The sequence below is a fragment of the Haliotis cracherodii genome, unplaced genomic scaffold (genome assembly GCF_022045235.1).
Source record: "Haliotis cracherodii isolate W230 unplaced genomic scaffold, xgHalCrac1.p SCAF_4, whole genome shotgun sequence".
Lineage (NCBI taxonomy): Eukaryota > Metazoa > Mollusca > Gastropoda > Lepetellida > Haliotidae > Haliotis > Haliotis cracherodii.
The window spans coordinates 73,242,617-73,261,507 of NW_027266297.1; the positions used below are offsets into that span (position 1 = coordinate 73,242,617).

An 18,891-nucleotide genomic window follows, 5' to 3' on the forward strand; every position below is an offset into this window, starting at 1 on the left:
GCTTCCGGGAGGGGGCTTATGATAAGAGGGGATACGCCGAAGTTTTGCTGAATATATTAAACAAGGGGAACGGAATTTCGGTGCACTTGGAAACACATTGAACCAATTAGGAGATAAACATACTGTGTTGTAGAGCTAGGTTACTTGTAGATTTAACCCCACTAAATTGAATTTGGAACCGAACACACATCCGTTCTGTGTGTGCCAAGTTTAAGGGACCAGTTATACCTGTTCACTGTATGGGAAATGCTACGATGTACCCAGTTGGCTTTGCACTGTTGCCTAACCGGACACGAGCAACCTGTATGCGGCTCTTCACACTTGCACCCCTGACAATCCAGACAGACTTGGGAGTGGCAGCTATCCGTGGAGTGGAAGAAGTGTATTCAGATGCTGACATCCGTGGGTGTTTCTTCCACTTCACCCAAGCTGTCTGGAGGAATGTAGCCGAGAGGGGCCTCAGTGTCCACTACAAGGATAACCCGTCAGTGCAAGCCCATGTCAGATGAACTGCATCCCTTCTCTACGGCAACTTGACCTAGTTCTTGGCGCCTGGATCGCAGTGATGGAGGAAGGCCCTGACCCCGTCAAAGATCAGATCCTTCAATGACTACATGACGTCATGACTGGGTTGACTATGACGCCAGGTTCTAAGGGCGCGTGTAGAGTCATTATGGAGGTATTGGACCCCTCAACAACATCCACCTCGAGGGGTGGTAGCATCAACTGAAAAACAGGATCTCCAAGGCCGTTCCTAACATTTTCCTGTTGGTGACCCACATAAAGTACCTGGAAGATGGCAAAGCGTGCCCAGCTGGATCTTGGATCCCTTCCCCAAAACGTGTGTCCCGGGAAATGGACAACAGGTTAATGAGACTGAAGGACCATCTCGACTGCTGAAGTTGTAGTTGTGAATTTCTTGATTTAGCAAGATAAGGTTAATACGGTTGGCAAAAACATTCCTAGTTTGTATCTCTCACAGTGGTCTGTACATTGGGGGCAAGGGTGTCCCTGTCGTCAAAGGGGACGCCATTCTCTGTGCCGATTTGCGTTTCATGGGCTATGCAGAATCATTTGATCGTATGTTAAGTTAAATCTTTGTGGACTGTTGTCAGCGCCATATCCACTCGTCCACCACTCACTCAACCTCAACCAAGTCGTTACAAGGAATGACCAAATAAAAAGTTCAATTTGACAAATTAAGTGCTCATTGGTATAAGATGGGTCAGCACTATAAGCTTATGTTTGCATTTCTTCGTTTTGGAGCACGTATTGTAGTAAATAAATAAGAGAAGAATCAGTCTTGATTATCTGTCGACACAGAACATTGTATGAATGGTACACTGAACACCAGTGATGGTACCATCAGAAGGGTAACGCCCACTACTTACACAATTTTGGTAAAACAGTAAATGTTTATTTGTTGCCTAGAGAGAGGTTAAAGTAAACAAGGCAATTGTTGTCCAGTCACGATTCTGTTCATTTCGTACACAGAATATAAATAATAGATTGCAATGTGAATGGCTGGTAATACAATGAAATTAATATACTTCGCTGTGTCCAATAGATCAGACAGACCATGACGCATGCCATTTCATTTTCTCTTAACTTCATGTAAATGTTTAATGAAAGAAAAAATTGTAAAATGGAAAGACCAAATGTTGGAGCTGAAAGAATATTGCTCGACACAAAGGGAAAGTTGACTTGTCATACAGTTCTGTCCCTATGAATCTTTATGAATATATCTAAATATGAAACTGGTCTCCTTTATTTCTGTCTTAGGTAGGTAAATCAGTGGAAGAGAAAAGGCTATTTGATGGTTGTTGAACAAGGAAGGTAATGCAGCTCGACTTTGTTTTCCTCAATACTGATAAATTGGTTCTCGTTCCAAGAGTTCTTGTGGAGTCTCATCAGTCAGGTACTCATCTGATATGCTGTCTACTAGACTGTCTACTAGACTGGCTTTCCGTAGACTACTTGCAGTATACAGTAAGAACACATAAGTCTTGATCGCCACAAGCTTCCCCATGTTAACAGCAGGTCCATCGAGGATGAGGACATCAAGTTGAGGGGCAGCGCTATTTGTATCGTCACGACTGGCAAGGAAATCAAGTAAATCAGACCTATTCCAAATCTTTATTTGTCATGATGAGGTAAGGACGGAGGATATGTCTGGTTTTCATGTTTAACAAATAAATGTTATCTCGTGTTTGAAAAGCAATGTACAATCTGGAAAACAGTAAACACTTTTCAAAGAAGACACCTGTAGTTTGGGCCGAGTTAAGGCATCTTGAGTGATGGCTCTAACGGACAGCTTGTTCTTATTTATTGGAGTTCAAATTCGTTGTGTGTGTGTGTGTGTGTGTGTGTGTGTGTGTGTGTGTGTGTGTGTGTGTGTGTGTGTCCCAGCACCCTTATAGAGCCTGTTAGAACTCGAACTGTTTGTGTCTTAAAATGTTCTGCTTGCCTAACAGAGGCTACTGAAGTTCTGAAATTCCTCCTGAATATTTGGACTGATCTTTTTTTCAGATCAATCATGAATGACGTCACAATAGACATGACGTCTCAGCTGAAGATTGTGGATTTCTAGGGCAGCGGTGGTGATTCTATTTCTAAATTCGTCTCTGTATGTAGACATCGTCTTCGGTAATAATTAGAACATTATATTCATGTTTCATGTCATGCTATGCATACCAGGGCGGTCGGGTAGCCTCGTGGTTAAAGGGTTCGCTCGTCACGCCGAAGACCCGGGTTCGATTCCCGACATTAGTACAATGTGTGAAGCCCATTTCTGGTGACCCCGCCGTGATATTGCTGGAATATTGCTAAAACGGCGTAAAACCATACTCACTCACTCACTCACTATGCATACCACACTCACTTTCATTCGTGAAATACCGGAACCAGACACCCGTGTCGTAAGCAAAGTATGACATGAACACTCATATAATATCCTCTATTTATCATACAAGGCACAATTTCAAATTTTATTGCACATTGCTACTGGACTTCAGAAGAGGAGATTTTTTATTCAGTGCGACTGAACTAAAGCGTTGTAATGTCAAAATTGTTTGTAGGTTCTCGATTTACCACAGACACGTTCCGAATGTATCATCTGCACTTCCGATACCTTATGAGAAGACCACAGTACACCAGTCGTCTCTTGATTGTAATGAAACGCACTAATTCTAAGACCTGAGCAGCCCGACTACTGGAAGCCCCGCATTGTCAGCTACATACTGTTTTCCACAATCATTGCTATATGCAACTACAGTGAGTGAGTGAGTGAGTATGGTTTAACGCTGCTTTTAGCAATATCACGGCGGGGGCCACATTGTACCTATGTGGGGAATCGAGCCCGGGTCTTCGGCGCAACGGGCGAACGCTAAAACCACAAGGCTACCCGGCCGCCCCTGCAACAGAGAATGAAAGTGACAATACATACACACATCAAAATGACCGTATCGATAGCTATCCGTATGACTTCGATTTCTCCAAGTGGAACATTGAAAACAAAGGATAAATACGCAAAGGGAAATAGATTTGAACTTTTCTTCATAGTTTCTCAATAAAAGTTGACCATTACATAACAAATGCTCATTTTATTGTATAGAATTTTCAATATCGTAATTTCTGTAATTTCGTGAATGGACTGAGTAAAGAATTCTTTTAACCATAAGAAGTCCATTTATATAATGCGCCAGATTCCAATCAACAATTTAATGTTTGTTTGTTTGTTGTTTAACGCCGCACACAACAATATTCCACCTATATGACGGCGGTCTGTAAATAATCGAGTCTGGACTAGACAATTCAGTGATTGACATCATGAGCATCGACCTACGCATTTGGGACCGATGACATGCATCAACCAAGTCAGCGAGCCTGACCACCCGATCCCGATGGTCGCCTCTTGCGATCAGCTTAGTCGCCTCTTGCGACAAGCATAGTCGCCTTTTACGGCAAGCATGGGTTGCTGAAGACCTATGACGAATCATCACATCTCGCTGGTCAGTGGCAGAAGTACTAGGTTAACTGCAACTCTTGGGAGAGTGGCACAGGACGGTTGGCAATTGAAATCCGAGGAAACATGCAAATTGAGGCTAAAATCAGACCTAGCTTCAAAACGTTTCTGGAAACCTAATCAGTATTCGTGGATGCCATGTTTGAAACATATTGCCCGTCATTACGAATGTCAACTCCCTGTCAGATGACGACCTACGATCACGTGACCGGAAACCACTATTGTTTTTGCTTGATAGCTCACACGGTGGAGCATTGTTTACCAATGTAAACAAAGGATAAATACGCAAATGGAAATAGTATGCTATTTCATGACTTATAAAAAATGAAACAGATGAAAAATATCTTCAATATTTTGAGTGGATTGTGTAAGATGTGACAAGTCGTCACAAATCACCGGCCTGTGACAGAGGTACTGGGCTGACCGCAAGGAACACTGGGTAGGAGAGTGTTGACATCGATGACATCGGAAAATCTGCCAGTTCTCGTTCAATCAAGGAAATGTGTCATTTGTCCGATATACCACGGCAGAGAATAACTATGTCATAATTAGGAAATAAAGTTTGTGTATTGATGTACGTGTTAGTTATGACACTAACTGATGACAACGTCATCTTTTGACATTTAATAATATTCAAGATGGCCGCCGAAACATGAAAGTGTCTCTACCTTGCTAATTGCATGGGATATGGAACTGCTTTTGGTGCTTATCGCTATTATTTTGCCTTCAACTTATTAGAATATATATTATTATATGTCATCCTACCAACTGAGAAAATGAACATGTAAATTATATTTTAATTCAGCCACTGATTAAAGGACTTGAGAAAAAAAACAATAATCTGTATACAGAATACAGAAAGGTCAAACCAACCTTATTGTGTATTATTACTGAAAACTGTTTGAGAATGCAAAACGTATACGTACGTATTAGTTTTAGAAGTTTTAGAAGTTTTAGAAGTTATGTTTATCCAGTCTATGTTGTCATTAGTTACATGTCCAACTTATGAATGTCATCGTAAGAACATGCAAACTTGTGAAACATCGTCGCAAGCTCCGACGTTCATAAAGTTTGGTCCTCACTCTTTGAAGGTTCATACTCCAATGAACTCACACCAAGTGAACGTCAGTTCTTAAGTGCGTGCACCTACTCATCTTGAACGTATAGATACTTATAGTCCAGTACTGAAGACACCTATTGACGTCATTGGTCGATAGGACAGTTGCAAGTAACTCTCACTAAATTGGCCATCATACGAGTAAGGTCTGCTGGCTGGTTAGCGAGGGCAGGTCGTGTCCAGAATCATCATGTCCTTCATGCAACGTTCATAGCCGCTGTTCTTGTGGCTAGAGTCACCTGTCAATGTGGACAGGGAAGTTATAGCTCCTCCAAGACGTACTTGCCCGTAATTCCAGTCTGATATGGATGAAGACGGAGTTCCTATTGGCTAGTTGTGCATCCAGGTGCAAAAGACACAAAGGATGTGCTTCATTTTTCCACAATTCAAAACTGGATCCTGTCAAGCTCATCCGTTGACATACACAAGCAAGGGTTACATGGATCCCCAGCCAGGGTTCAAGTACTACGTACAATATACCAAGCAGGCTGGTAAGTTGGGTAGGAACTGGGTCTGGGCTTGACCATCTCTTGATTTCATAGGTTTCTGATATTGAAAGCCTTACTTTCGAAATGTTAGAGATTGTTGCTCGGAGTATGTAAACTCATTTGGTTTTTGTTCTGGTTAAGTTGGGTAATGTAAAATGTGGTTATAATTATAATGTTTTTTTTTTAGAAACATTAAGAAACAAGTGATACTAATTTGACGGATCTTCGCGACGTCATGTCGGACTTTAGCACATAAGTTACTGTTTTATAAAGTGAAGTGAACGCAGTCTGCTCTAAATGTGGTCAACTGGAGGTAACAGTAACACCAATCAAACCTGATATCACGACTTGAAACATAATCATGACATGCTGTATACAGATATTGATGCTGTTTCTGTACAACGTCTATCTAAGATCGGTGACGACATGAACGAACTGGAGTCCTTTAGTCGACGAGATAATGTCCTTCTCCATGGCGAAGTAGAAGAGGAGACATCGATAGCTTGCGAGGAAACGATGATGTAAATCTTTGATGAACACTTAGCTTTTAAAAGCGGCAATAAAAAAAATCAATGTAGCTGCAAAAACTTCGGAATACATCTAGGACATACTGATATAATTTGGAATTTAAGAGTCATAGATTCATGCCGACTTATTTCAAGCAGTCCAACTTCATACATTTTTGCATGTTTTAGCGCAACATGACATTTCATGACCAGTTCTGTACCACACCACAAAAGAAAAAAGCCCCTTTTCAGACTTTGAATAGACTTGGGTACTCATTGGCTTCAATCATAACCCATGTGGATTATAAAAGTCCAATTGGTGTGGTATCTGCAGTGTATTTTCTGACAGGTGGTAAGATTTTAGGCAGGAGTCACGTTTCGTGACCTTTTGACATGGCGACCAACATATATATCTTATTACCGTATTATAAACTGACGTCCAAAAGAAACTTTACCAGAGTTTGAAATCACTCTTGCTCAAAAACAACAAAACATACATGCACGAAGTAAGAAGATCAATATATCAACAAAATCAACACTGAAAATGACGATCATACCGCGACCGAGAATGACGTCAGAGCCCCCCAAAGTTGGGTGCTGTACAAAACTAGACCTTTCAGAATCATGGACAATAGGCAGAGTACATAAACAATCGCTCACGTTCAATAACACGTCATTAGTAGCGTGTGTGACCATCAAATGCCTCAATACACGCAAAAAACTCTTCGACGCACAGAAAAAGTCGGTCATCTGATGAGGTCACGTGGGATTTGACGCCATTCGTCTTGGAGGACCAAGATCAGTTCTTGACTTTTAAAAAACATGTATGCATCAGTCAGCGCATATATCAAGGTCAAAATGAACGTACGGAGTGCTTAACAACATCCTCCGGTGTACGACAAGGTTGTGTTTTTGTCCTTTGTTTATATTCTTCATAAATGTACTTGCTATAGAGCTGCAAAATAGTTGCCAACATGGGATATGTGTAACACAAGATATAATGGGCATTATGCTCCTTCTCTTTGCTGATGATGTTGTCCTTTTTGGTGTAAATGGCTTGCAAAAACAGTTAAATGTGTTACGGAGTAACTGTTCAAATTGGGGTCTTGAAGTAAATCTGAATAAAAAGAATGCTATAGTTTTTAGAAAAGGTGGTATTGTTGCAAAACATGAAAAATAGTTTCTTGGTTTGCCTGCCTGGAGTGTAGTCACTTCTATAAATATTTGAGTCTGATGTTCTCCTCTAGATTGTCATGGTCTAGCAATTAGCTGTTCAGGCGTCGAAAGCCATTATGCCTCTTTATAATTTATTCAGGAAAAATAGTCGTGTGTCTTTTTTCACAGCATGTACCATTTTTGAAAGAACAATTTTACCTATAATTTTACATTACCCTGTCCGGAAAAATGAAATTTGATGATAAAAAAACAAAGCAGATGACAATAAAACCGATCGCCCATACGCATCACGGCCACGGCCATGGTAACCCGATGTACGTGAGTTCCGTGCAAATTGAAATGCACATGCGTTCCCCCATTTCTTGCCCTTTGAACATCCACCCAAATCGGATAACATTCATTCGTTATTGAATTGCTACCACATGCCAAGATTGACAAGAAATCAGCGACACCAAGCCCTTGGACGATTGCCAATTGGTCAAACCGCCCGGCAAGTAGCCAATGCATTGCAAGTCCACGTAAGGACCATATACACGCTCCAGCAACGGTACCAGACCACCAAAACTACAGATGACCGACCACGTAGTGGAAGACCAACGGTTACCACCCGACGTCAGGATCGTCAGATTATGCGACAGCATCTTCAAGACTGCTTTGTTACTGCTGTGGATGCTGCTCGCCAGACCATGGGGACACGCCAGCGACACATTAGTGTGGACACCGAGCGTCGACGACTGACGAGCAGACACCTCCACTGTCACAGGCCACAACTGGGACCCATTCTGACACCACGTCATCGCCGAGACCGTCTTCAGTGGGCAACACAGCACCAGCATTGGCGCCAGCAGGAGTGGAGATGACTCCTCTTCTCAAACGAGAGCCGTTACTGTATCTCAACACCAGATGGCAGAGAGTCTGGCGACACCGTGGAGAACGTTATTCGGATGCTTGTGTTGTTGAGAGACTCGTGGGGTGTTTCGAGCATCATGGTGTGGAGTGGAATTGGTCTTGCACAGAGGTTCGGCTCTGTGGTCTTCCAGAACATCGGTGCAGGGAGAGACAATGTTGTCACAGCAGCTCGGTTCATTGATCAAGTCTTGAGACCACATGCCATACCTCATTTGGCACCTCGCCGCAACCACCAGTTTCAGCATGATAATTGTGATTATTGATTATTTGTGAAATTGGTGATTGTTACACAGTTCTTTGTGGTGATATGAACAGGTGAACTGAACTGCAACTGATCTTTTGATGATGGTTTTGGTAAATACAAAGTTCCATTTGGTGAGTTGGTTGGTTGGTTGGTTTGTTGCTTTACGTCGCATTCAGCAATATTCCAGCTATATAACGGTGGTCTGTAAATAATCGAGTCTGGAACAGACAATCCAGTGGTTGATATCATGAGCAACGATCCATGCAATTGAGATCGATTACATGCATCAAGTCAGCGAGCCTCTCACGTTAGTCGCCTCTTTGGACAAATTCAGTCGCCTTTTACGGCAAGCATGGGTTGCTGAAGACCTATTCTACCTCGGATCTTCACGGGTCCCATTTAGTGAGGAAAAAGACATATAAACTAGCGGGCAAGAGAAAGAGAGAAAGGTATCATGAGTATCTATCTATCTATGTCAATTTTCCAAAACTGCACGAAAACAGTTGGGAACACATAGCTGGAATGCAGCTTTCCTATTCCCTGTGAACATGTGCATGCGCTTCACGTGATTTGCGAGAAAAGTGAATTTAACACTAAATAATGCAAAATCTGCACAATGTTTCCCGCATGAAATTCTGATTTAAAGCATGAGCAGGATTACACTCTCTCATCACATGAAACCGTTTAAAACAACGAACTTGCCTCGACTAACCGCAGAGCAGAGGGAGAGGGCCATCGGTGTTTTGCAAATGGGAGCGATGCAGGAGCTCGTTGACAGATCATGGGCTGCTTCAAGTGCACTATCGCCAGACTTGTCACACGCCACAGGCAAACTGGCACTACTGCAGACAGGCCGAGGAGTGGAAGACCCAAGGTCACGAACCCACAGGAAGACCGATATTTACGGGTGTTTCACCTAATGTCCAGATTCCCAACTGTGACGACATCTTCCGCAAACAACCTTGGACATCCAGTTAGCGGAAGGACCGTTGCTAGACGACTACGCCTGTATGGTCTCCTTGCCTATTGACATTTCAAGGGCATGACGTTAACGTTTCTACACCGACGTCACAGACAGAGATGGGCCAGGATTGTTCAGCAGTGGCAGCAGAGAAATTGGCGAAGACTGCTCTCAAGCGACAAAAGTAGGTGCCACCTCATCAAGTCTGATGGGCGGGTTCGAATCTACCAACGACATGGTGAACGGTCGGCACGTTGTTGCGTCCAAGAAGTGGAGCCTTATGGAGGTGGTAGTGTCATGGTCTGGGGTGGCATCTGCGGGGAACAGAAGACAGATCTGGTCATCATCGACGGAAATCTCACTGCACGTCGTTACATTGACATGGTTTTGCGGCCTGTGGTACTGCCTTTCCTGCATCGACACTCATGGACGCTGTGAGAACAACGCCACCCCTCGCACAGCTCGAGTAACTAGCGACTTTCTGAACGCCAACAACGTGACCGTATTACAATGGCCAGCCAGATCACCGGACCACTCGCCCATAGAACTGGGACCAACTTGGACGCAGGATTCGGAAACAGCCGCCATTGACGAGGGATACCTGCAGGAAGAATGACGTATAATCAGGATGTCAGGAGACTCGTGTACTCAGTTCGACGTCGTGTAAGGGCCTACATCGTTGCTGGAGTAGGTCACATCCGGTAATGAGCCATGTGTATAGCACGGGACTTCAAAAGTAATCGACGTCGATTCTGCGGGTGTGATCGAATACTGGACAGTACACCCATGATAAACGTGTCTGCAGAATTTTAAGTCCATTTTCTTTTACCTTGTCATTTTCAAATATCGTTTTTGAATATTTTTTTATAATGAAGCATCAACTATTACTAAATTTGGCGTCTGATGTGTTTTAGCCCAGAAAATTGTTTATATTAGGTTATATAGAGTCCGATCATTTACCATTAGAATAAACATGTAAATTCCAAAACATGAACAACGCAACTGATAAGCCGACATTTGGTTGTTTTAAAGAAACAATTTTTTGGAATGAACCCCTTTGTGAAAATGTTTGAACAGTCTAAAGGAAAAGATGGTAACCTGGTAACTTCTGCTGAGTAAACTGGATTTGAACAAGGATGGGGCTATTTATGATATCATCTATGTTATCGTAGATTCTTTATCTAAAATCAACATACTAAGGCACCATTAAGTGACGAATGTAAGATTGCAAGACGAGAAGCTAACAAAGCATTGAGAACATTTGGACGTAGACGATAGACTGATAGAAATATCTACTGCAAAAAGAAAAACCAATACAAATCCTGTTCTAGGAAATATTAATCTGACTTGTGTTTAGGCTAAAAAACTCAGTGATACCAGTTTTGGAAAGAATTACGTTCATTTATAAATAAGCATTAAAATTCAAAAGATTCTACAAAAGCCGAGGGACTTATTCATTTTATGAAAGCCTTTTTCAAACGATACTGTTATCCACACTGACAGTGACGTGCTAGCCGATATTCTGGATGTTTCCTCTTCATGTTACACTGATTGTGAACCTATTATAAAAAAACAAAACTCAGGACGCCATAATGCACCTAAAAGATGAAAGGCTGCTGGTCCTTATATTGTGGTTGAATGGATAAAATGTTCCAATTTTGAAATGATGCCTTTTTTCATTAATGTTTTAATGGGATGTTTGACAGTGATACGAATTGAGCTAATATGGGAGAGACTATTCAGAAAAATGACTCAACGTCATGATATATCACATTATATGCAATAACCCAAAAAGGACATGTCATGAACACAAAGTATGTGTAGCCTTTGTAGATTTTAAAAAAGCCTTTGACGCCGAAACTGTCGCACTGTATTAGAAGTACAGGTCTGCAGGGAAAAAGTACTCCAGATAAAATGTTATACATTCAAATATCAAACCATGTAGTGACGATGAAGCTGATTTCTTTGACTGCCATATTGGCTTACGACAAGGGTGTATCTTGAGCCGGATATTGTTATCATTTATTATCAGTGAATTGTATTATGAAATTACATGGCTAACGGTAAATATGGTATTCAAATGTTCTCAGATGCTTCTTTTTGCCGATGATGTTATATTAGTATCAAATCTGTAGTTGGATTACAAAAGCAACTTAACATTCAAGAATGTTACACCAAAGAGTGCAAATTATCAGTTCAATAAGATGAAACAAATGTTGTCTTTTTCAGAAGAGGCTGTCAGGTGGGGTTGAATGAAAGATGTTTTTGCGATGGTTAATGTGTAAATGTTCTGAATCATAATGACACATCTTGGTGTAATGTTTATCCATACAATGAACTTAAAGAAAGTGGGAGCTTTTACACCGCATATAGTAAACAAAATATCTGATTCCCAAATTCAACCAATCCTTTTATATGAATCGGAATTATGGGGTTTCAGTGATATAATTGTCTCGAAAAGTTACATCTCTCAAGCCTATAGATTTGTTTTATCTGTATGATTTATGGCGAGTGTGTCAGATAACCGTTTCACGTCAACTCCCAAATTAGATGTTTGAAATACTGGTTAAATATTCTTGAAAGAGATGAATGCCGAAAATCCCCAAACTTGCTTATAACTTGCTTGTACATTTGGACGTAACAGTGACATGGGCATCACATATTAGATACCTTTTGTGTCCTCATGGCTAGGGCCTTGGTGATGTTAAACCCGTTTTGAAACAATTTCGTGAACAATCTATAAATATATTTTACCAAGAATGCCTTTTATCTCTAGAAAAGAGTTCAAAGTATGACTTGTCAATAACTTTAAAGAGAATTATTCAACCAGAAAAATGCGTATCCATATAAACATGAAAAGACATAAGACGTCCTTTTATTCAGTTCAGACGTGGATCGTTAGATATACGGGCGAACGACCGAGAAGGCATTCAATTATTAATTCAACTGATGGTACAATAGATGTCTCTGACTCTGCACTGGAAGCCAGTTAGCACCTGCCAGGAATGTTGGAGCTGGACGAGAAATCCTCGGTGGTGAAGCTGAGTGAAGCCTTCGAGAGGCTGTTTTGCCCATCAAGCCTGATTATGACTCAAAGACACGCACAAAGTTCACAGAACGTTCATAATAATCTATTTTCAGCATCTACCGGATCTTGAATTCATTCCAAGTCCAGCTTTACTTCTATTTCAAGTGAATGAAGCTGCCATTTTTATGTCTTATGTAAGACCAAGTGATATAAAGCAACTCTTCGCGTTAACAAAGTTCATAGTTAACATAAATAATTAAGTTTGGAGTTTAAATAAATTGTTTTTGTTTGTCCTGATTTATGTAACTATAAGCATTGAAGTTGACGTTCTTCAGCTGATAAAGACAGTGCCTCACGTGAGCAAATTTACCATAAAACGATTCGGCCATTATGAAATTTGCCCATGTCTTCATCAGCTGATGAACGTCAACAATTAAGATTTCAAGCCTTAAATCATCACAAATGTAATAACCAAGTCTCTTGTGTTCTTAATTCTTTATTTTGGTTTCTTTCATTCTTTCTTATCTATTTTCTTTTGCTCTTTTGCACATACAGTCCACATACAGATTGACTGAAACAGATGAGAAGCTGTCTCAGTGCTTAACAAGACAAACAATTAAATGTCTACACATATTAAACAATAATTAACTTCAAGAGGACTAGGCTCACATTTGAACTTCATGGGCAAGTAAGGCAAGGTGAGCTTCTACAGAAGAACTAACACACACAGGTGAAACAATTATCAGTTCTAACACTAGAGAATTACTAAAAGTTTAGCATTATGTATGTAATGTAACATTGTATTTACATTAAGTGTTTGAGGCTTGGTGTGAAATTGTGAAACTGGCTTACCATTGTTTTAGACCAAAAATATGACTTGGTGACTTGGACATGTGCCTTCTGGCTACCACATGGCTTGAAAAACTGACTCCAGAGCATTTACCTCCCCTTGTTATATATTTAGAAGGGTAGTGGCTTAAGACTAGTTAATACAAAATTTAGAATTTAAAACGGAATAGGAATATTACAAATTGCAAAGAAGCGAAAAATGAATATACCCTTTTTAGAAGCTAAAAGAAAACGATGAAATTTTGACCACTACAACAAACGTTCAAGAAGAGAAAGCCATCAAAGGATTTTTCCTCTTTTGCTTAACTAATATGTTTGAAGAAGTATATCTATTTGATTACTAAAAACATAGTTCGCCTTCATTTTATGAAAGAAACAACAAAATAATTCTTGGCTGTAAATAAATAAATAAATCAAACATAGTTCGTACTCCCGTTATAACGTGCTGTTTGACTGGCATTCTAGAAGTTGGTAAGCAAGTAAGAAACATACACTTTATGGATAACAACTTGTTATCCATTTCCTGTTGTTGGTTATGTTAGTCTGCTGCTTATCACAGCATATCCTGTACATATACCTCTCATTACCTGGTGGTCACTCCAGTTAGAAGCTACATGGAAAACGTCGCTAAATGCAATACATCAGAAGTTGTTTTATATCCCCAAAGATTCCCGAGTCCTAGCTTGTTTCATATAAATGTGCCCAATGTGCGTCATTGTTGCTGTAAACGTACGGTTTAAGAATAACGACATATACCTGTTATTCGAACTGGGTATCATGTTTATAAAACATACCGTTTTCTAGCATTTCCGACCTTACTTTTAAGTGTTCCTTGATAAGAATGTTCTTTTACGAACGCTTCCAATGGAAATGACAACGAACATGGTTGAAATATTCTGTCCTGTACTCGTGTCCGGTTGAGTGGTCAGGGTCTAATGTTGTCTGTGCAGATCTCCGCGATTGTAGTGAGATTCAAGCCAACATCTCTTCAACGGCCGATGACACCTACACCATCACTCCACCTGACGGGCGAAGTCCAATCTTAGCTCACTGCGATCTGACTCACAACGGTGGCGGATGGACGGTAAGATACAAGACTTGATTCCATCACGATTGAAACAAACACACGTCCCTGTGACAATAATGAATATTTATCATATACTCAACAACAAAGGTTCCTGTGACACCAATATTTAAGTGTATTTTCCAACAAAAGTAAAGTTTGGTTTTCAATATTGTAGTACATGTATGGAGTCAAGTCGCAAAAACGCAACTGCTACAGAAAAGCATGCCTTCCATGCAAAAGACTTTTATGCACGCCCCATGCATTTCACGACTCAAGAATGGGTGTAAAACGTGTGCATTAACTGGATTTCATATGCATTGAAAAAAAATAAAAAATTACGCAATTATTCAATATTAGGAAATGCCACGCCTGTCCGAAAATGAGCGTCTGCGAGCCATTGGTTTGCTTGAAGCAGGATCGAGTCAATGTGATGTTGCAAGACAATTTAACGTCCACAGAAACACCATTTGGTGTTTATGGCAACGTTGGCAACAGACGAATGCAGTCAGAGACCATCCTCGGAGTGGCAGACAACGCGTCACAAATAATCGACAAGACTGGATTCTGGATTCGAACAACACACCTACGAAATCGATTCCAGCAAGCAACGGTGACTGCAAGAAGCATCCCTGGCCTTCGACGAATATCTTCACAAACCGTACGTCGTCGCCTCAGATGTGCAAGGATTGTCGCCAGAAGACCACCGTTTGACAGGAAACCACCGTCAAGCATGGTCTACGCTGGACGGCCTTGCAGTGGGGACAAGTTCTATTCACTGACAAGTCTTGTTTTCACCTCAGCCACAGCGATGAACGAGTTCGAATGTACCGACGTCGAGGTGAACGTTACGTCAATCATTGTGTCATGGAAGAAGATCGGTTCGGGGGCGACAGCGTTATGGTATGGGATGGGATTACAGCAAGACAGAGGACCCGTTTGATAGTGGTAGGGGGGAATCTCAATGGACAGCGCTACCGCGACGAGATCATCGGCCCTGTTGTTCTACCGTTTTTGCGTCGTCATGGCCCAGGCATTACCTTTCAACATAATAACGCCTGGCCTCATATTGCTCGATTTGTTCAGGATTCTCTTCAACAAAACAACGTGAATGTCATCCCCTGGCCGGCTCGCTCCCCTGATCTCTCGCCAAGGCTAGCTAAGTACAATGTTTATTCCTAATACAGGATATTTACCATCCCCAAACACACTCGCGTGATAACCTCAATATATTCAATGTGCATTAACAGAACACTGATTTTTATTTAGGTGATCCAAAGGCGACTTGACGGATCCCAAAATTTCTACAGAACTTGGGATGAGTACAAAGACGGTTTCGGTGATCTTGAAAGGGAATACTGGTTGGGTGAGTTAGTGCAAGTAATCTGTGAAACATATGGATAGACGTACGCTTGATTTGACCCTCGGGACATTTAGAAGTAAAACACTAAACCAGTGTTGCAATGGCATTTTGACAGTATGACTGTCACATTCCGACATTGCGCCTTTTCTTGCCTCAAACATAACATATCCGCAATTTAGAATAAGGGCATATTGAACAAGAGTTTAGGCCTTGAAAGCTTTGGAAAGGAGGAAGTAGGGTAAGGGCCCTTTTGGGCCCACTGAAAATGTCAATTTTAACATTTCGGAACAGTCTTAATCGTGGTGTGAACATGATAACACATTGGTAATAAACTATTTCTTTTTTACACTCCTCAAATGATCAAATATACTGACGGAAAAGGTAACTTCATATAAAATGGTGTACATGTTATGGTTTTGGAAATAACAAAATTATTGCTCATTCGTCTAATCAATGTATTATCATTACCATGTTATTTACAAGACCCACACCTGGACACAGGAGACACAGCCGCGGGCCCTAAAAGAAGAGTGGCGTAACAACTCAGCTAACAATATCAATATCGGCTGTGACCACCATTTGCGTTGATTCAGGTGAAGCAGGTGTGGCGCATTTACACCAGATGATTGAAAACAGCCTGGTGTGTTGTTTCAAATGTCAAGCACAGATCCAACTTCTCCAACTGACAGATCCGCAGGTCGAAGAGATAGAGCGTTACTTGTCGGTTCTGGTCCTGCCTTAGGCGTCGTTCCATCTCATCCCAGACATGTTCTGTGGGCAGACATCTGGAGAAACAGCCGGCGATGACAGTACAGCTATGTTGTGCTGCCTCAAGAATACTGTAATAGCACGCGCAACATTTGGGTGGGCCTTTTCCCTGCCGCAAGCTCAGAGGGGTGGTGGGGTAGCCTCTGTGTAAAACCCATTACTGGTGTCCCCCGCTTGGAGCTTGTTGGAAATCTGAGACCCTTACCTGTGTGACTGCATAACGGAAACTAGTGTGTTGACCTATTTCATCTGGGTACGTCCGATACGACTGTAATTCCCCATAAAATGTTGTAAGCCCCCCTTGTAACCCCCGGTTGTAGCCCCCAGTTGTAACCCCCGTTTGTCCCAAGGATATGAAGCACAGATATTTTCCCCCGTCATTATAGCTTTTGAATTTTACAGAATTTTTGAAATTTAGGTTAAAATCTTAGCAAATGAGCAAATCTGTAACCCAAGATGTTTTACCACATTTTTTTATTTTTTTTATCTTAATCAAAGGAAATCAAAGACTTTTGACACTTTCGAGAGCCTTACCTATACACTTATAGTTACATTATCAATAATGTGCATGTATTCAAATAAAAAAGTATAGTTCATTGGTATGAACACATCTCAAAACTTAAATAACAATTTCTAAACGTTTCACTGCATATCCTTTTAAACAAAGAGGGCCTTGATCCTTGTTACCTTGTCCTTTGAAAGGCCGAGCTGCACGTGCATGTATGTTTTGAAATTTAGTTACCCGCTACATACTGTTGTTGTGAATTTCATGATTTAGTGAGTGAAAGTTGACGTGGTTGGCAAAACCATTCCTAGTTTGTAATCATATAGCAAAACCCCCTCCCCCCCCTCAAAAACAAAACAAAAAAAACAACATTAAAAAATTTAAAAAAAACAACAAAAAACAAAAACACTCGCCCCCCCAAAAAAAACAAACCCAAAAAACAAAAAAAAGATACTTTTGGCATCAACTGGTTTGAGATACCGGGCCTGTGCCAATTTCCATTACTGTCGAATGACAAAATAGTTAACAGAACCTACCAAACACCCGATCCTCATTTAGTTATATAGGACAGATGAGTTTTATACCATTCACTCGCACACGGACACGTTCACACATGTCGTTGGAGTTACCAAGTATTTCTTATCAACAAAGTTTTTTTTTGTCTGTCGTTAATCTGTTCCAGTTATGTTCTTATGATATAGGCAATGAGAACATCCGGCGCATCATCCAAGGGCGACAATTCGAGCTGCGTATCGACTTTGAGGACTTTGAAGGGGAACACAGATATGCCCGTTACCAAAACTTCTTCATCGGCAACTTTGCAGAACACTATGCTCTAGATATATCGGGCTTCAGTGGCGACTGTGGTAAGAAACTATGCTCATAATATCTTGTGCGCCATTGGCGTGGAGGTAAGCAGTGGGCTTAAAGAACACTGTGCTCTACATATCTCAGACTCCAGTGGCCTGAAGGTAAACTTTTGCTTTGCAGAATAATTTGCTCCACATATCGTCAGTGGCGCCAGTGACGCGAATGTGCAATGGTCTTACAGAAGACTGCACTCTACATATATCGGGTTCCTCTGGTGTGAAGATAAGCAGTTGCCTCACAGAACGCTATTTTCTACACATCTCAGACTACAGTGATGTGAAGGTGAGGGCTGGCCTTACAGAACCCTATGCTCCACAAAAAGTCATATCGGCCTTCATTGGTTTGAAGGTACCAGTGGCCCTGCAGAACAATATGCTCTGAAATTGAGCAGTGGCCCTGCAGAATGATATTCTTACATATCTTGGGCTTCTCAGGCGTAAATGTAAGCAGTGGTCTTGCAGAAGACTATTCTCAACATGTCTCAGACTTCAGTGGCCTTCGGTGTAAAGGTAAGCAATGGCCTTATAGAACAGGATGCTCTACATGTCTGGACTAATGTGGCCTGCGGTGTGAAGGTAAGCAGTGGCCTTATAGAACAGGATGCTCTACAAGTCTGGACTAATGTGGCCTGCGGTGTGAAGGTAAGCAGTGGCCTTATAGAACAGGATGCTGTTCATGTCTGGACTTCAGTGGCCTGCGGTGTAAAGGTAAGCAGTGGCCTTATAGAACAGGATGCTGTACATGTCTGGGCTAATGTGGCCTGCGGTGTAAAGGTAAGCAGTGGCCTTATAGAACAGGATGCTGTACATGTCTGGACTAATGTGGCCTGCGGTGTGAAGGTAAGCAGTGGCCTTATAGAACAGGATGCTGTACATGTCTGGGCTAATGTGGCCTGCGGTGTAAAGGTAAGCATTGGCCTTATAGAACAGGATGCTCTACATGTCTGGACTAATGTGGCCTGCGGTGTGAAGGTAAGCAGTGGCATTATAGAACAGGATGCTCTACATGTCTGGACTTCAG

General features: G+C 41.4%; 1 pseudogene; it reads left to right on the top strand.

The window, feature by feature from the left end:
* The first annotated feature begins 254 nt into the window (after nt 1-254).
* On the top strand, nt 255-18,252 carry LOC139479651 (uncharacterized; annotated as a pseudogene).
* Nucleotides 18,253-18,891: the final 639 nt, after the last annotated feature.